At 41.6% G+C, this 21,035-nt stretch overlaps 1 protein-coding gene across 4 annotated transcripts in view; it reads right to left on the bottom strand.

The window, feature by feature from the left end:
* Positions 1-21,035, bottom strand: part of FMNL2 (formin like 2) — a 304,003-nt gene that overhangs the window by 37,935 nt on the left and 245,033 nt on the right. The gene's annotated exons all lie outside the window — the stretch shown is intronic.

Consider the following 21,035-nt stretch of genomic DNA (forward strand, 5'->3'; position numbering starts at 1 on the left):
TGTGGTCTTAGGAATACTCAGGCCAATCCTAAAGATTTCTCCTAAAATGATATTTCATAATGCTATAATGCAGCCATTTAATTCTGTCATGTTAAATTCCGTGTGTGTGTGTGTGTGTGTGTGTGTATACACATACAGACACATACATTTTGGTGAAGAGAATGTCCAATGAAGGTAGGAATTTTATGTTTTGTTCCTTACTCTATCCTCAGCATCTAAAACAATGCTTATTAGCATGTTGTAAATTCTCAATATTTGTTGAATTGCACTGAATAGAGGATAAACAAGCAATTATGTTAAAATACTCCATTCCATTATGGTTTATCACCGGACATTGAATATAGTTCACTGCGCTACACAGTAGGACCTTGTTGTTTACCCATCCTATAATAGTTTGCATCTGCTATATTCAATATCCAGTGATAAACCATAATAGAAAAGAATATGAAAAAGAATGTGTGTGTGTGTGTGTATATATATATAAAAATAACTGAGTCACTTTGCTGTACAGCAGAAACTAACACAACATTGTAAATCAACTATACTTCAAAAAAAAATTTTTTTTAAAGAAAAAAATACTCTTAACGAAAGGGTGAATGACTTACTACTACTCCCCATGATGTTTTAGAGCGAAACAAGAAGCCTCAGACCTCCGTAGACAGGGACTACGAGTCAGTCTTTAGTAGTGGTTCCTGTGCCTTAACCGTGTGCTGGGAATGCTAAGATGCAGCTCCCACCTTTGAAGGACTTCTAATCTCAAAGCTACTTAATTTTCTCCACAGATTCAGACCACAGTTTACTATATTCTGATGACAAGTTCCCATTTATCTATACCCACCTAAACAAAAATTAATTATAGAAGATAGGAACAGTGCATGGGCCGGGTCTGGAGGAAGGGAAGGAGGCTCCAGACGGCAGAGTTTAAAGGAAAGCCTTTAAAAGACACGTGTGTCCAATCCCACCCCAGAGAGCCCAATGCAGGAGGCCCAGGTGGAGCTGGGGTGACACGGGCAGGTACATTTGCAAAGCACTACGGACCATTCTGATGCTCTGCAAAAGCTGAGAACCAGAGATTTAAAGGATGCCATGTTCAGCCCTGGGGCCCACCTGCCCCTCTGGAAAATATGCACAAGTTCCTGGAAAAAAAGGCTTGTTGAATGGTGCACGGAAGTGCAGGACCAGCTCCCTAGACCGTGACATCAGTCACATCTTGTGCCCAAAGGCATACGTGTCTCTAGCCTGCAAAAAAAAAAAAAGCCCAATGGGTGAAAACTGGCAAGGCTTGGTATAGAAAAGGTTAGAATTACAACCTAAATTTTCTTTAAGAGAAACCTCAACATAAGAACTTGTTTCCCAGCAGAATAATTTACTTCGATCTGTTTTGGGAAGGGTAGCGACAGGAGAAAGGAAGAGAGGTGGCTCTGTGTGTGGGGACAGCTACCAGCTCTCCTGAGAAGCAGGCTGGGATTAATGTTCTGTTGAGCAGCTAGGCACTCACTGAACCAGGAGAGGCAGCGGCCATCAGTGAGCAGTGACGATGAAGACAATTCCTAGCAGGGCAAAGCCTTGCAAATCAAAGAATGTCAGAAACCTGCAAAGTACCCTGGGGAGTCTGGGGCCCTCAATTTATGAATGAGACTGACACCCAGACAGATCAAATATCTCCAACTTGATGAAACGTCCACACAGAGGTTAGAACCAGGTCCCCCACTGCCAGCCTGATGTTCCTTCCTTCACACAGCCCAGAATGTTCAGATAAACATATTCAAGATGATAGTAAAAGCACTCCAGAATTATCTGAGACACCAACAGAGATGGAAAATGTTATTATTAAAAACCGCAATCAGTGATCGCTTCGGCAGCACATATACTAAAAACCGCAATCAGGGACTTACCGGGTGGCACAGTGGTTAAGAATCCACCTGCCAATGCAGGGGACGCGGGTTCGAGACCTGGTCCAGGAAGATCCCACATGCCTTGGAGCAACTAAGCCTCGAGCGCCAAAACTACTGAGCCTGCGCTCTAGAGTCCACGAACCACAACTACTGATGCCCGTGCACCTAGAGCCCGTGCTCAACAAGAGAAGCCACCGCAATGAGAAGCCCTCGCACCGCAACGAAGGGTGGCCCCTGCTCGCTGCAACTAGAGAAAAGCCCGCACACAGCAACGAAGATCCAACGCAGCCAAAAATAAAAATTAATAAATAAAAATTAAAAAAAAACCCAATCATTCCATCAGGCATGCACTTGATATCCGTGCACCTGAATCTCCCATGGAACTTCTAAAAATGGACGATTCTTAGGGTCTAAATCAGGACACACTGAAAGAGAATCTCCATGGTTAGAACTAGGAATTTGTGCTTTTAAATAAGACTCAGATTTGTTGGACCAGCATTTAGAAACCAATGGCTTATACAATATTAGACTAGCTGATTTAACCCTCAGCCTTTCTGACTACCAACTGTAAACTGGATAGCTACATCATTAACTCCACAACTCATTCAACTTCCAATATAACTACACAAAAAAGAAATATAGTTACTATAACTGGGTGTCATAGGAATGCAGCAGGGATTCGTCCACTGTCCCTGCACTGGTACAATGAATAATAAGGTTAACTCCCAAATAATCAGGGATCGTGTCCAGGACATTAAGGAAAGTGGATTTTATACAGCCAAGGAAAGCACATGTGGGCAACAACAAAACTACTCAGATTGTTGATAGAAAGAGATGGCATCAACTCCAGAACAAGCAATATTAGATTAATTTTAAGCTGAGTTAAGATCCCAAAAGTCATAGTACTAGCCTGGTAGATAGGACTGAAATAGACATTAAGAGGAGCCTTGAATATATGCCTTTCTTTAGAAATCCCTCATTCCATCAACAGACAAATGCATGCTGAGAACATGTGCTATGAAACAGAGTATTAAATACCTTTAATCTTTAAAAATAATAGACTTCAATGTCTTCCAATTTACAGCTCCTAGGAACTGGTGAAAAGGATCCAAATACATAAAACAACACGTTGCCAACATAGATGCCAGCTTGGGGAAACGGTGAAAGATTGACCACTCTCCTCATTCACTATAAGAACTAGAAGGGCCCCTGCTATCAGCTCCACCAAGTCCTTCTCTGTAAAGGTTTAGACTGCTCAATCTCAGCTAATGAATTCAGGGTGGTACTTTCTGACACTGTTCTACAGGAACAGCATGGATTCCCAGGGCCCCCTTCATTTCTGCTGGGGGAAAAATAAAAGGAAGCATATGAACAAGATTCGTATTTGTTTCTATGTTACTTTAGCAATCATTAAACCAGAGTATACTACAATCCCACAGGAAATGGGAAGATGTGTTTGGGGAAGGTTGGTAAAAGTCGTGTCCCACATCAAAGGAAAGTTATCCTAGCTCATACAGCTCACATCTGGACCACCCCTGCACACTTGTTTCAAATAAGATCATCATGGCTGAACATGCCTCTTCTCTCCTTTGAAACGGCCTCATTTAGAAAATCTGATGAGGATGAAAGGAACAAGACACTGATCCCGAATGATTTTCCGAATCTACACAATGGCCTTCGGGGGGTGTTCTCAAGGCCTCCATCAAACGTACAGGAGGGCCAGGAGCATGTTTGCACGTATATATTAGTGTACATTATAAACTGCTGCATATAACTTCCATCTGCCAACAAAGACCAGACAATATATGATCTGAAAACTTTCAAGTAAAACAACTGTACTATTGCAATTGAAACCTGTCATTTCTTGACTTTTCTCTTCACTGGTATTTCTCATTCCCCCGCTAGCTTTGACATCGGTTTCCTATATCAGTAACAAACTCGTATATCACTGGAGTAGGGAGAGTAGGGAGTGAATTTAAGAGACACGGCCATAGAAGGCTGAGCAGAGACTGGAGAGAAGCCTACTGCATTAGGAATTAGACTTCCACAGCCAGGGCCACCAGAAATAAAGTCAACAAGTCAGAAAGAAGTATATGCTTTGGAAAAGCATATATTCTACTGTAAACTTAAGAGGCACCTTCATGTATAAATCATTTATAAATCAGTCTCATGTGAATAAACTCACTGACCCTAATTAACAGTATGTCAAGTGAAAACACTCAGGCAGGGATCAATCCTGGACCACTTGTCTGCAAACACAGGCACCCATCTACCCATCCCTGTGGGGTCCTGCCTAACACATCCAGCCCTCTTTGCACCTTTAAGCTCTAACACTGGTGGGGGGTGATGGGATATGAGGGCAGAAATGAGTCTATGTGGAGTATTAAACAGGGGCATAAAACCTAGGTTACAAGTCACAGTACCACCATTACTGCACTGTGCGCTTGGGCAGTTCCGTGAACTTCCCTGGTTTTCACATCCATTGATTTGAGAACCTTAGATTACACTGTTCGTTGTGAAATCCTTTTCTAGGAAGCTGTAAGGGTTACAGAGGAAAGTGTTGGGGGTTCCAAGGATGGGGGTGCACCAGGGATGGGGGTCCTGGCAGGGGCAGGAAAAGCACAAATAAAGTTCTTGAGACTTCTCTCCTCATTCATCCAACTTGCATTATTATATTGAGTTGCCTGGTAAGATTTCTTCTGGGGGACAAAAAAGATTCATTGAACGTTTTCATTGCTAATAAAAGTTTGAAAAAAATTCTCTCTCTCGGTATCTTGAAGCTCTAAAATTCTAATCTAGTCATGGCAATATAACATGATATTCCCAAGCAGACTGGCCTGGAAGCTCTACACAAAGCAAATTTGGAGAGATGCACTCGGCTCTGCAGGCCCTGAGTACCAAGCTTGAAGGGCAAAGCCCTATCTCACGGCATCTTGGCTCTCTCTGCTTGTGAAGTGGATAAATCCTGCCCTGCCCAGATAAAACGGGCCACACCCAAGGCAAGCAAGATACATTTTCACTTCAAGGAGAGCTGAAGCAAAAGCACAGCTCCTGCGAAAAAAACAACTCAACCCTGTTCTCCAACATCTGTGAAAGATATTTCTGACCAGCGTCCCAAACCATTTGGATAAACCGGAGGCTCTGGAATGCAAAAGAGGTAGTGGCTTAAAGCGTCTCTAAGGGTGGGCAGAGTTTAGGGGATGATTTCCCTAAAGGCTAACAGCGGAGAAAAGATGGTTTTACAAAAGCCTTGTAATAAAGAGTATTATCTTGCTAGCCAGATGTTGAAATGAACAACAGACTGCCGCCCTTCAGCCATCTCTCCTTCCCCTTCAAGGTTAGTGACTGTCTTTGGCTTCCCCCAGCAACAGCTCCCAGGGTACCACACAAAGTCTGCAGCCAGACTGAGGCCTGACTTACAAGGTGGCTATAAAATATGCTTCAGGGTTACTTATATAAAAATTAAAGGCCCCTCGCTTAAGTGTTTCCTTCTTGCCCTGCTGGCGCCTGCCTCAGTACTTTCTTTTTCTCTTCTCACAATAGGCACCTACGATCCGCAGGGCTCCCTTCGGGAAGGCCCCGTTTTAAAGGCACCGTCTATTATGACTGATTAGACTACCCCTCTCAGGGCCTGCCAGGGAACAAAAGTTCCGTTTTCTTTTTGGGGCCCCATGAAGTAAACAGTTATTGTACCGTTAGTCCTAGGGGAAAGCATCTTTTACCTTCTATCAAGAGCACCAGCAGCCTATGGATTACTGATGCCATGGTGGCTCAACAAAACCGCTTTTCTGGGGTGTTCTCTGGTTGTCGGGGTCTATTATCGTTTCCCCTGAGGTGACCAGACATTTCAAACACAGATGCTGGGTGGCTGCCATGTCAGAGGCTGACCACGCCAACCTGTTGCTGGCTCTCCCGTCTCCTTGGGATTTAAAAGCGGAAACGGTCATCAGATGGAAGCATTCTGAAACAAAACAACCTGATCTCACTCCACTGAAATAAAAACTAGCGAAAGCTAAACAACAATGTTTCTACAATGGATCCTGCCTCCTCCCTCATAAATTAATAAAGCATTTGTAACCATCTTGGGCTGGCAGACATCTGATTACGAACCAGAGGCTTTGTCCACATAATGCTAAACACCCTCATGAAAACTTCATTTACTTTTCCAGATGTTTCCAAATATCCAGATGTTTGGCATCAGGTACACAAAGCAACCAGATGACTGTTTTACTTCCCTTGCATATATTTTGCTGTACTGAATAAAGAATCCTGACATAGAAGCAAAGAGCTAGTAAATCCCCAGAGGGTAACTTGTTGACACACCACACCTTAAATGAGAGATGCATTTTTATCACTCCCCTTAAAAAAAGATGGCCTTCATTAAATTCTAGAGAGTAAGGAAGGCTCCACAATACAATTCGTCATCAGTGACCTCTTTCGGAAATACTCCTAATGGTGGCCTCGAATCTCTCTGGCTTCACTGCAAGACTCACATCTCTTGGTCATCAGTAAGGATACAGATTCTTACAAGGCTTCTATTCCTACAGGAAGGCCAAAGTACCTTCTAGTTCTTCAAAAAAGGCTGTTTTTTAAATTGGTAAATGATGAAGGCCTTCAGCCATCTCTGGGACAACTTGCCAGTCAGATCCCTCAACAGTAGAAAAAGGTCTATTTAACACTGCTTTATTACATTCATTTTTTCCTCTCCGCTTTGCCCTTTGGACACATACTCAATTTGGTCAAGCAAGGCAAGGGAGGGGACACAACGACACATTTCTAGTGGTCATCACGTGTTCACTAAACCACAGCAACAGCACATGGTAGGAGCTGTGTAAGTCCTGTGGCATTCCCACCACAGACCTTGGGACCTGCTCAGGAGGCAAACGTCAACCCATGCTCTCTCCTCTTGCATGAATCACGACAAATCAAATTAAATCAAAGATGTGCTAAGAATTCAGAGCCCTTGAAGACAAGGACTCTTTGTTTGCTAGATCAAAGACCTCAGCCCACAAATAGGCAAATGCCTGAAGTTTGTCCACTGCTTCCTCCTAACTCACATTTCACATCTCTTTTACTTTCTTCTGTGCTCTGCCCCAATTCTGGGTCTTCATCAGGAGGAACCTGCTCTTAGCTTCCTGTAACCACCTCCACCCGGCCCAAGGTGACAGCAGACAACAGACTGGGGCAGCAGTTCTTAAAGTGGGCTGTTTGAACCCTGAGGGCCCCTGCCACCCCATGACAGGGTCTGTGAGATCAAAACTATTTTTATAATAATACTAAGATGTTACTTGCCTTTTTCACAGAGTTAACATTTGCACTGGTGGTGCAAAAGCAATGGGAGGCGAATAGAACTACTGGTGCCTTAAAACAGATCAAGGCAGTAGCACCAAATTATATCAGTAATCACTGCATTCATCACAGCCATGCATTCTCAGTTGTTTATTTTTTTAAATTAAAAAAAATTTTTTTTTAATATTTTAGCCACACCGCTCATCATGTGGGATCTTAGTTCCCCAACCAGGGATCAAACCAGCATCCCCTCCATTGGAAGCACAGAGTCTTAACCACTGGAACACCAGGGAAGTCCCTCAGTTGTTTTTTTTAAAAAGCCAGTTTCACTTAAGAATACCCTTGGTAATGCAATAAAAAGCATTAATTACATTAAATCACAATCCCTGAAAACACACCTTTTTAATGTTCTATATGAGGAAATGAGATCTCTGCATAAAGTACTTTTGCTGCATATAAACACATGGTTGTCTTGAGGGAAAGCACTTCTGTAATTATTCTAGTTGCAAGATTAACTAGCCACTTTTTCGTTTTTGTTTGAAAGAATGACTATTTAGTCATTCCTGGCTGTTATTTTCTTCAAAACTCAATTAAATGAACCTTCTACTTTAAAGGAAACAATTGACAATATTTGTTTCCCATGATAAAAATTAAGCTTTCAAGAAAAAATGAGAATTTGAAAACTTGTATCCACCATGAGCTTAACACAGCTTCCTAATATTTAAAGACTTTTCTGATAGGATTGGTGGCAATAATAACGAATGTGATTTTTTTTTTTTTTTTTTTTCCCACTATGCGGGCCTCTCACTGTTGTGGCCTCTCCCGTTGCGGAGCACAGGTTCCGGACGCGCAGGCCCAGCGGCCATGGCTCACGGGCCCAGCTGCTCCGCGGCATGTGGGATCTTCCCAGACCGGGGCACGAACCCGTATCCCCTGCATCGGCAGGCGGACTCTCAACCACTGCGCCACCAGGGAAGCCCTCGAATGTGATTTTTAAAACTACTGCATTATAAGATGTGTCAATATTTAGATGATCTGGATAATTCAGAGAATTGCTATTTTCCAAGTGATCATTGCATATTGTTACAAAATTATGCATACATTCAACAAAGTGGAAGATAAGCAAATAAATTTTAATGTAAGAGAGTGTAAGAAGTTCATTAATATGGTTTCAGATTCTACTTTGCAACTCACTTTTAAGAAACTACTACTTATCCAATGTTTGTATAGTATAGTATCAAAAATGAATATCCACTACTATCTGAAAATGCTGTTCAAAATAATTCCTTCTCCATCTACACATTTTCATGGGGCTGGATTTCCTTTAACTACTTCAACCAAAACAACACAAGTGACTAAATGCAGAAGCAGACATGAGCATGTAGCTACCTTCTATTAAGCTAGACTCTAAAAGGTGTATAAAAATATGAAATAATGCCACTATTATAGACTGAATTGTGTCTCCACAAAATTCATGTTAAAGCTCTAACCCTCAATTCAACTCTATTTGGAAATAGGGCTTTTAGGAGGTAAGTAAGGTTAAATGAGGTCATAAGGGTGGGGCCCTAATCCGATGGAATAGGTGGCCTTATAAGAAGAGGAGGAGAGATCTCTCTTTACACAGACACACCTAGAAAAGGCCATCTAAGCACAAAGACAGAAGGTCACCATCTGAAAGCCAGGAAGACTGCCATGCTGGCATGGGGACTTTCCTCTATAACTGTCAGAAAATAAATTTGTTGTTTAAGCCATCCAGTGCATGGTATTTTGTTATGGCAGCCTGAGATGACTAAGACAACCACTGTTCTCACTGATTACTGGTTTCTTTTTTTAAGTTTTAGAGAGCAGGTGTTTTTTTTAATAGAAAAAGTTAACACATAATGAGTTTATTATGTTATTTTAAATGAAATTAAAAGTTTAACAAAATTTTATTTTAATTTCGAATATAGTAAATACCAATGCATAACTTACATTAACAAAAACTTTTGGGGGTCTTCAGTAATTTGTAAGGATGTAAAAAGGAGTCCTGAAGCCAAGTGTGACAACTACTGGACTAGAGAAACAGTCTCTTTATTTCTACAAAGACAATAAATTCTTTTTTTTTAATTTTATTTTTTTATATAGCAGGTTCTTATTAGTCATCAATTTTTTTTTTTTCGGTACGCGGGCCTCTCACTGTTGTGGCCTCTCCCGTTGCAGAGCACAGGCTCTGGACACGCAGGCTCAGCGGCCATGACTCACAGGCCCAGCCGCTCCGCGGCATGTGGGACCTTCCCAGACTGGGGCACGAACCCGTGTCCCCTGCATTGGCAGGCGGACTCTCAACCACTGCGCCACCAGGGAAGCCCTAGCCATCAATTTTATACACATCAGTGTATACATCTCAATCCCAATTGCCCAATTCATCCCACCCCCACCCCCACCCCACCGTGGCTTTCCCCCCTTGGTGTCCATACGTTTGTTCTCTACATCTGTGACTCATTTTCTGCCCTGCAAACCGGTTCATCTGTACCATTTTTCTAGGTTCCACATATATGCGTTAATATACGATATTTGTTTTTCTCTTTCTGATTTACTTCACTCTGTATGACAGTCTCTAGATCCATCCACGTCTCAACAAATGACCCAATTTCGTTCCTTTTTATGGCTGAGTAATATTCCATTGTATATATGTACCACATCTTCTTTATCCAGTCATCTGTCAATGGGCATTTAGGTTGCTTCCATGACCTGGCTATTGTAAATAATGCTGCAATGAACACTGGGGTGTATGTGTCTTTTTGAAGTATGGTTTTCTCTGGGTATATGTCCAGTACTGGGATTGCTGGATCATATGGTAATTCTATTTTTAGTTTTTTAAGGAACCTCCATACTGTTCTCCATAGTGGTTGTATCAATTTACATTCCCAACAGTGCAAGAGGGTTCCCTTTTCTCCACACCCTCTCCAGCATTTGTTGTTTGTAGATTTTCTGATGATGCCCATTCTAACTGGTGTGAGGTGATACCTCATTGTAGTTTTGATTTGCATTTCTCTAATAATTAGTGATGTTGAGCAGCTTTTCATGTGCTTCTTGGCCATCTGTATGTCTTCTTTGGAAAAATGAAAGACAATAAATTCTTAAAATCTAAAACTTGAAGAAGCAAACAAATGGATTTCTAATAGTAAAATGTCTTGCAAGATTGTTGGGAGTCAACCACACTATATAAAGAACAACTCATCTGCCATCTCTCCATGAAGAGGAAGTCACACTATTCAGAGACAGGATAGGTTTCTCTATACAGAAAAGAGCTCTTCACCAGTTTACAAGGTAGGAAAAAAGAAAAAAGACTTTCCTTCAGTTCTTATGTTTAACAAGGCAAGGTGCAATCTCTGGCATTTACCAGGCTGGACTGCAGCAATCCCTAACTGTTCTCTGGTTGTCTCTGGGATGTGTCCACCTCTGTCACATGGAGGCTCATTACAAGGCTAGATTTTTTTTCCCCAAAGCCAAGTAAATGTTAGATTTCAAGCAAGAATATGAGAGAAATACAGAAACAGTTTTCTCCCACATGGTCTATAGGACATGCATTCCCCAAGTTCAGGGAGAATCAGACTCAGTGTATGTGCCCAAATAAACAACTTTGTCCTGGAACACCTGACATGCTATAACATCAAACAATCAAGAACAAACATGCAAGGAGCCAAAAGATGATTATCTTTTACCAAAGCACTAACCATGCCCTTGCTACCTACCACATAGAATATACTCTTCCCTAGTTTTATACCTATTCCTGGAAAATACTTCAACATGGAAAATTCAGCATTGTTCTTAGTAGTATACCAGTGAATCTGTGCTACCACATGTGTTGCTGGCATGAGTACTGGGGAAGGAACCGTTACTTTCCACGGCTAAAACCAAACTGCTGAAGCTATAGCTATAGCTCAGTGTTACTGTGATTGGTCATTTCCACTCTGCAGTGACACAGAGCTGAGGGGGAAACTCTGTCCGAGAGCTCAACTTCATGCTCATATATAACATGAAAGAGTTGGGAAGGAGCCACATGCACCACTGTGGCTATGGACCTACTGTGAGCAGGAGCTGAAGAGTCGAAACAATGACTCAAAAGCCCAGCCTTTGAAACACTGCCCAAGCCAGGATGCTTTCACAGACTAGACCTTCCTAGGGGCAGGTACCCGCAGTGTGCCCAGCACATGCAGCTCACTTCCTGGTTAGGGAAGCAGCAAACTCCTTTGACTATGGGTTTAGAGACTAATGCAGCCATTTCCAGGCAGTTATAAAAGGGAACTGGGGACTAAAATCACAGTGTAGCCTAAAACCACAGTGATCTATTTCTATCCTAAGCTTGTTACTATCTTACCAAATGGCCTTGCACATGTTACTTTTTGTTCGTGTTCACAAATTTTTGTACCTATCATTTTATTATCTAGGTACCTTGCTTTTATATCTGTAGTCAAAGAAGCGCTTTATCTTTCTCAGCTGTAACGCTTTGAATATACATATTACATAGGCATGTGTAGGCAAAATTTTACATAGAATCATAAAACTATAGAATTGGAAGGGATATAGAGGTCATTTGACTAACTTGTCACCTAAAGCAAGAACTTGCACCACAAGATACCAGACCCACCAGATATCCTCTTCTCCTCTTGACTACCTCTGTGTTGTGCGCTTCATAAAGCACAAAGGCTCTTCTGAGCATCCTTCTAGCTCATTCTAGCCTGGTGCCCTTTGGAGTTCAACTCCTTAGTACAATTCTATTCTCTACTTGGAAAACACACACACATACAATTCCCAGTCACCTCTGTTTAAGCCTGTTCTCTCATTCATTATCTTCAGTTCAGAACTAAGAATCTGACCTTGGACATTTTACCATCACTAAAAAAAAATTAACTTAATCAAAAATCAAAGTTAATTTTCTTCACCTGAAAAAAAATTCCCAGATCTTATTTGTTCATTGTGGCTGTGCTTCCTTCTTCTTAATTAAATGTATACTGTTTGAATAGATTCTTGCTCTCCAATTATGTCCATCCCCATATTCAGTGGATCACTCTGTCTCTTGTTGACTTTTCTTCAATTTTATGGTTTCGTACCCATTGTCATGGCCACAAATTTGGTCCAGGGCCCAGTCGTTTAATGCCTGACCTGCCTATCTTCCAATCTCCAGCATCTCTCTGCTCTGTTTTTTATGCATATATGATAATTTCTAAGATTTATCAGAATTACATAAAATGCCCTTCTCAGGTTTCCACAGAATCAAATGGAGTAGATATAAAAGCACTTTATAAACTGTAAAGTACTACATAAGTATTAATTGCTTCCCTTATCATTTTTCTTTTCCCTCCTACTTTTATCTGTCGTCCATTTGAGATTTTTTCTTTTTTTTAAATCACAGTGAAGGGACTTCCCTGGCGATCCAGTGGTTAAGACTCTGCACTCCCAATGCAGGGGGCACAGGTTCAATCCCTGGTCAGGGAACTAGGATGCTGCATGCCGCACAGCATGGTCAAAATAAATAAATAAATAAATAAATCACAGTGAAGATTTTCTGAATCTCCACTCTTCATCAGAACCTTAATCGTACTTGCCTCCTGTCGTGCAAGTTATTTTGTAACATGGGCCCCAGTCAAATATTTTTTCTTGTCGCTAGCACATTTATTTTGACATATACTGCCCCTAGGACGGACTTCATGCCCATCTCTTCCTCTGTTCCCAGAGTCGCCTCCACCAACCAAATCAAGTCTCTTCCTTTGTAACGGTGCTCAAGACCGATCCTCTCTCTTTGGGCCCCATAAAAACAGCCCAGTTTGTCCTGGCTTTTACTAATAACTTCAAACACTCCAATAATCTACCCAGTCAGTAACGTTTTGTTTGCCTTTTAGTAGAAGATCGAGGGTGTGTATCAACTTGTGTAGAAGGTGTTTGATAAGTAACAATATGTTATGTAACACTGACTCCAAGTACGGAGCCTTGGAGATCAATGGATCTGGGTAAAAACTCCAAACCTGCCAGTTACTAAAGTATGTCAGTAGGCCTATTTACTCTGAACCTCTCTTTCCTTATTCCTACTTCATAGGGTAGAGCTTATAACTAAAGTAATATATGCTAGCCTGTCGGCACTCAGCAAACCAATAAATGGTAGCCTTACTCTTTCTATATATGCGTATGCCTTTTTAATACATTCATCAAATATGCTAGCTAATGTTTGTAATGTGGAATAAAATGCAACAGTTTCATGAACGCTGCTCGTGTTTTCTTTCTGAAGATGACTGTTTGCTAGTTTAAAAGAAACTAAACAAAACCCTTCTGTATTGACTATGGAACCCAAATAAATAAAAAATATGCTTATGTTTTACAAGTATTTAAATTTCAAATGAAATTTGAACTTGACTCATACAGGGAATCAAGCTCAATAAGCATATTCATTGGCAAAAGCAACTAAAACTTTAGCTTAAATTATAATAGGGAATAAAAATACACATAAACACAATTCTAAAAGTTTTGAATTGTTGTTAACCTTAGCACACATTTGGTCCTTAACTAAATACCTATTAAAGTCAGTCCTGCCTTTTTCAAGGCAATGGTAGTTTTGTGGGACAAAAATCATGCCTTTTATTTTCTGTCAAACTCTCCTGATCTTATAACAGTGCTTTTCTCCCGGTTACAAATATATCTGGCTCAACAACTCCCTAGAACTTCCAAAGAATTCTGGCTTTATTAGTTCTGAAAAGAAGTGGTAATGATCAGTGCCTTTATTTTTGGAGAGATGTTACACAAAAGATAACTGAACATCTTTAGAAAGTACAAGAGAAAGCAAGTCAAATGAAATGTTCCTGGAAGGGAAAATCTCACCCTGCACAATAGGAACATTTAGCCACACTAGGCAAAGTGTTACTTCCCAAACAATACAAGCAATAGAAATAAACACACATACAAATTAGAAGCAACACTGCCACTCCAAATCCTTTCACTGGTTTCCCTTTAGGGCATTACTACGCATAAATACATCTTTCTACTGTCACTCATAATACATGTACACACATATATATACACATAGATACGTACATATGATATACATATGATTTGTCTTATCATTTCCCTAGTTAACATATCCAGCACAAGCACTTTCATAACTATTTTAACGGCTCTATTTGAAACTAGAAGCTGATGGTGGATGTGGTCCTGTGCCTTAGCTTAGTCACTGCTTAGACTGGGCTTAATAACAACTGAAATAACCTGCAACAATATAATAATAACCTATAACCTACTGACATTTAAAAACAATTCTTTCTATTTCCACTTATTTAAAATGACTTAGAAAACAGCTAGAACAAACGTAGAATACTAAAGTATACTTAAGTCCCAAGATACAGACTTAAAAAACATATATCCTTACTATGCAAGTCAGGGTGGAGTGAGGGAGACAGAGAATAAGGAGGCAGTTCTTTCTCACTGAAAAAGAAACCAAGGTAATCCTACAGTTAAAGATCCTTTAGCCTTACTCTGCAGAAATAAAATGCCAGAATGGCAAAAATATCCTGACCGGGAACTGAAACTCTCATTCCAGTGGTTTCTGGTGATGATATTACCAAAGCTAGAAGAGTTTTGACCCCAATTCTCATACCAACTCACGGCAGAGTGCTTTATACCATCCTTATGTACCTGCAACCAGAGCATCACTTAAGTGTCAAAGAAACACCTCCCAAGTGAAAGCTCCACGTGGAGGGCCCTGTGCCAGCCTCTGCTTCAGGTTCTCTGGGGCCTTAGAGTAACACACAGCTCTCGCTGCCTTCTCTCTAGGTCTTTCGTTGCTATCGTCCTAGAATATGATATCAGGGCACATAGGCCTACTGTTTTACAGTTGGCAGAGGGCACAGGTTTTAGAAATGGCATTTTTACATTAATAAAAACAAGGAGGTAACACCCTGTTTAAAAAAAAAAAAAAAAGAGTGGCTGCTACAAATGAAATGCAAGGGGAAGCTCCCTCTTGTGCAAAACTGCACTCAGGCTTGTGGAGAGAGAAGGCGGCCTAATTAAAGTCAGACTGAGGGGCTTCCCTGGGGGCACAGTGACTGAGAATCCGCCTGCCAATGCAGGGGATACGGGTTCGAGCCCTGATCCGGGAAGATCCCACATGCCGCGGAGCAACTAAGCCCCTGCACCACAACTACTGGGCCTGTGCTCTAGAGCCTGCGAGCCACAACTACTGAAGCCTGTGCTCTAGAGCCCGTGCTCCACAACAAGAGAAGCCATCGCAATAAGAAGCCCGTGCACTGCAACAAAGAGTAGCCCCCACTCGCCGCAACTAGAGAAAGTCCACGCGCAGCAGCGAAGACCCAACGCAGCCAAAGATAAAATTAAATCTTAAAAAAAAAAAAAAAAAAAAAAGGTTGAGAAGCAAAGCATGTTTACAAATCCTCGCCAGATAGTGTGATAATCTGCCCCAGGTACCATTACCTCCTGTATTTCCTTTATTATTATTATTTTTTTGCCTTTTTAAACAAAAACTGTGCCATATATTTTTATTAAATCATAGAAAACTCATTTGTATACAAATTTTTCCACTTTGGGGACACTGGAATATTAAACAGCTGGGTAACAAAACAGTTGTAAGATATACCTCACTTTAAGCAGAGACAAGTTTTAAGTTGTCACATTTATTTTTTTTTAAATGTTGAAATAATCAGTAACAGGTTATTGGCTTTTTTCACCTTTGGGTCAGAAGAATAGTATCTCTTATAACTCCCCAGTTCTCTTTAAGGATGTTTTTCATTACTCAAACCAACCATGAGTTTAAAAAGGTGATTAACTTGAAGTTTTAATACAAAATCCATTTCTTTTTCCCAACCATGGGCTTTTAGGGTATTGTAAATGCTGAATTTCAGGAGAATGGTCTCCTTTCACAGGACCAATTATGCTTCTTTTCTACAACAGCAAACATGTATAATGGTACAGAATATATTTCAGAATAAGTTAAATATTAAGACATACAGTATGGCAATAATGTCCTACTTTTCTTTCTACCATGTAAATTCAAAAGTTCATCCTAACCTTTCACATTTATAAACGGGTGAAGACTGAGGGATTCAATGATGATGAAAATGCACAACCATCAGAACCACATTTTCTAAACACTATGGCCAAATATATCCAAGTGGTCCTGTCAGAATCACGCCTGCATTTGTTCCACAGGGATCTAAATGAACAGACGCCAAAGGTCACCAAACGAAAACGGGCAGTGGTTTTGCAGTTTAGGTTGTCACTCGTTCTGCTTTTGAGCAGAGACCCAGAGGTCACACTGGGACATGTCTGCACTCACCCCAAACACTCACATAACATAAACACAAATTAAATATTAGCAAACTTATTTTAAATTAAATTGAAGACCGTTATTTTCAAATGCATGAAGTATTTCCCCCTAGCTTCTTGAACGCATGTTATAGAGCGAGAACTAACATCCTGGGTTAACATCCATGTTCCTACATATTAGGGGCCAACCCGCTTCCTGTGAGAACTCCCTGGAGTAACCCATGAGACCTTTAGGGGGAAGAAAAAGCAATTCTCCAATCTAAATGGAGGGATAGTCTCAAATAGTCATTTTCCCAAACTCCAGTTTGGATTTCAGACTCATTAAAGCAGGAACTCAAAAATGTGATCTTTGGGACTGGCTCCTGGTGTCACCCGTGGTGACAGTCTGTGTCCCAGGACACTCGACTGACCCTTAATACTACAAAGCCTCACTTCAAGCCGCCCCCAGGTCCTGGGTCCCTGCTGTCAACCTGTAGCCCTGGAGCTCTCCCAGGGAATGTGTAAACAAATCTGGGGGAAACCACGTTTCTGCAAGTTTTTGTTATGTCAGTGAAAAACCTCCTGGGCTAAGAAAAATAATAAGAAACGCAACCCCAATGGCAACTTCTCACAAGGCTCGTCTTCTGCTCATCCTGCTGTAGAAGACCATGAAGCCAACTCAAATATTCTTTGCCTTGCTTGCCCCAAATGGTAATTAAACAGTTAGAAACTTTTCTTTGAAATACCTTATTCCTGAATTATGACAAATGCTTATCTGAGCAAACATGGTCCCCCATCTTGTTACTGGAGGTGACTTGGAGAGGAGGCTAGGCTTCTGTGCAGGTTGGGATTCTGGCTGTGTCTGTTTCAACTGCAAACAGACAAGAACATGGCGCTGCAGAACTTGGACTTTGCATCTGTGGAGCTGTTGGAGGTGCACAGTTTTGTAGTGGGCCCTGATCTCCTGTATTTCCTTTAAAAAAAAAAAAGGCTTGGGGCTTCCTTGGTGGCGCAGCAGTTGAGAGTCCACCTGCCGATGCAGGGGACATGGGTTCATGCCCCGGTCCGGGAAGATCCCACATGCCGCGGAGCGGCTCGGCCCGTGAGCCATGGCCGCTGAGCCTGCACGTCCAGAGCCTGTGCTCCGCAACGGGAGAGGCCACAACAGTGAGAGGCCCACGTACAGAAAAAAAAAAAAAAAAAAAAAAGGCTTTCCCGGGCCCACATCAAAGGAAAGTCCTGAAGATGCTAGAAGTGAATGACTATAGCGGCTGAGGGAGCAGACGACTGTCAGTGGAGAAAGAGGCCCAAGGAGTGAGAAATATGAAGGGCAAAATGTCTGAAAGAAACCTCAGATCCCAACCACAGCCTGCTCTGGCAAAGTGACCTCATGCTGGGCCCACCCAACAGACTTTTGCAGCAAAATGTAACAGCCATTTCTTTACTAACTGAGAGCGTTAATCTAAATAGCCAATGCTTGGAGAAGACTGAGGAATACCTTTCCTGCCACTGCCCCTTGTGACCGTTAGGCCATTGGGCCATACAAAGACTCTGGAATAAGTAATGGGGTATTTCGTGACCTGCCCCTAACTTCTTATCCCACCTGTTCTCTTCCCACACATCCCTCCTTTAAGACTGGAGATGCAAGGTAAACAAAGACATGTATGTCCTAAACCCTGTTACCTGTGAATATTTACCTTAAATGTAAAAGGCACTTTGCAGATATGATTAAGTTAAGGATCTCGACATGGAGAGATTATCCTGGATTCTCTGGGTGGGCCCAATATAATCACGATGGTCATTAAAGAAAAGAGGCCAGAGGATGAGAGTCAGGGAAGGGGTCACGAGCCAAAGAATGTAAGCAACTTCTGGAAACTTGAAAGGGCAAGGAAATGGGTTCCCAGAAGAATACCACCTGTAGACTTATTTTATATACATACGACAAACAGAACTGTAAAATAATAAACTTGTGTTGTTTTAAGCCACTAAAGCTTGTGGCAATTTGTTAGAGCAGTGATAAGAAGTGAATATACCTGGTTAATTCTTATTCATCCTAAACTCAGGCACCCTTTCCTATAGGATGCCTCCCCTGAAAGCTCGGACCCCATATCTGCCCTCCTTCCCACCCCTCTTCTTGGTTAGCTGTTTCTCCTCTTTGTAAAGGAGAAACCTACAGCCTGGCATTACCTTCATACAGCCTAGTAGGATAACTATAGAAATATTTGTCTCCTTAACTAGATTGGGATGGTCCTTCTTAAGGGTAGAATTCTTAAGGGTCATATTTCTTATTTCCAGTGTTTATCAACGTTTCTGACACACAGGGGCACTCAAATATTCATGATAATTTTTTCCAGTAAGTTAGCATCACTCATCCCTTGATGATCAGAAGGGTACCAGCCTTCACTTCCTTACTACATGATAAAGACACAGATGATAAAGAAGTAACTAGTTCATTACCAGGGCCTCATAAATCCTATATAAATGGCTCCTTTCTCCTCTGAAAAGTCTCTCAAAATATTGTTTGCCCATTGTACACTGCTTCAAAGTAGCAACCATCCTTTCTATCACCAATGAAAAAGTTTATACAGTTTTCAGTCCGGAAGAGAAACCAAGTATTACACTGGGTGAAGAAGAGAGAGAAAACAGAAGAGGAACAGCTAGAGATAAATTGATAAATTCTCAAAAATTCATTGCGGTGAATTGTATTCAATATTTTCCAAAGATGACCACAGGAGTCCCTCCTACCTACATGTTCTTCTGCACTGTGACCCTCACACTCCCCCATCAAGAAGTAAAGTTACTGCCTTCCCCTTTGCACCTGGGTTGGCCTTAGTGACTCAGTTGAACCAACAGAATGCAGAAGTGACACTGATGACTTCAGAGACTAGTTCAGAAGACATGTTGTGATTTCTGTCTCTTTGAAGCTCTGAAGCTGCTCCTTCCTGGACACTCCCTCTTGGAAGCCAGCTGTCAGGTTACGAGAAGCTCCAGCCACATGGAGGCCTGCATGGAGGCACTCTGGTTAACAGGCTCTGCTGAGCTCAGCCTTTAAGTCATCACAGCCCAGAAATTAGACACATGAGTGAGGAAGCCTCCAAGTGAATCCCTGCCCCTAGTCAATCAGATCTTCCTTGATGAGACCCTAGATGCAACGGAGCAAAGACAATCATCCATGCCATGCCCAGACTGACCTCCTGACACACTGAATCCACAGCCTAATAAAACTACGTTTGGGGTAATTTATTAGGAACAAGGAATAACTGCCACAGTGAATACACAGTCCAAAAGATAATCATGGTGACGTTGCTTCCCAATCCTAGGAAGATGGACTGGCCGGAGAAGAGTCCAGGTGAATTAGATCCATCTAATTCTGGCCTGATAAGGTGAAACACGCACATGCTCTAGAAGTGTCACTCCCAGAGTTTGAGATTTGAAAGAATACATTGCTTATAGTTCAATGAGAGACTGAAAAAACTAAGTACCCTGCCCTCTATGTTGAGAATTTTACCACTGAATGAGTTATCTGGATGGCTTGTGCTGGATTTATAATCCTACACCCTTCAAATATTTGAGAGGTTAGATTAGATGGGACTAGATTCTGAGGGATGCTGGAAGCACACCAAAATGTCTGCTCTCCTTCCTGCCCAATTTGACCCGTTGTAAATAAAACTTGACAGGCCTTCTTAAATCAACGTAATAATGTGTAGCACAAGTGCTTTCAGATGCCCAGTAGCTAAACCACATCAGCTTACTTAGGAAGCCTTCTAGCAATACGTGAAAAAAACAATGGCTCCTGCCAAGAGTGTTGCGTACAAGAGAGCTGGTGGCCTTGAGTGACTCATTTCACAAGGCTCTGTCTATCTGTGCTGAAAGGTCGAAAGTGGGAAGGCATTGGGACTTTAATAACCAAACTCAGGCCTCAGGCTTATTTGTTAAAGCCAGATGCTGTCATTTTGGAAGCAGATGAGAACACAGTTATAATAGATCTGGAATCCTGATGAATTCCAGGCGCACCTCCCAGCTGCCTGGGGGAGCTGGTAGCTCAAAGTCCCCAGAGGGTTTTATTACTAGTGTCACAGTGAGCTACTCTGTTGCAGAGTCTACACAGCCTCAGTAATTTTACCCTTTGAGTCCAAGCTTTTTTTTTTTTTTTTTTGCAGACTTTTGGGGACACTTTCTTAAAGGCAATTTCTCAGATATATCAAAGAATATAATAGAAAAAAGTAGGAAGACTAAGAAAAGTTGAAGAGAGTAAGGTGTAGGTAGGAGACCTCAAGGTTCTTAAGGGAAACTGGATTAAATATAGTGTTCCTAACTCCAAAATGGGGCCAGTTGATCCTTAACCAGTAAGTGTAGTTTTATGACCCAGCAGATTGCAAGCTATGGCCCATGTCATTTGAGAGAGAAGAAAAAGCATGACCAGAACCCCAAATAGTGTTTATGGCGGCTAGGCTTCAAGGTCACAGCCTGAGAGTCCAGCCACATTTTAGGAATGCCTGCCCATTTTCTAGGCCTGTTTCTCCAGGCTTCTTGTCAGCTCTGTGCATTTCTTGACATCCTTCC

The sequence above is a fragment of the Aethalodelphis obliquidens genome, unplaced genomic scaffold (assembly GCF_003676395.1).
Source record: "Aethalodelphis obliquidens isolate GAN/ISIS:26980383/991018 unplaced genomic scaffold, ASM367639v1 scaffold2, whole genome shotgun sequence".
Lineage (NCBI taxonomy): Eukaryota > Metazoa > Chordata > Mammalia > Artiodactyla > Delphinidae > Aethalodelphis > Aethalodelphis obliquidens.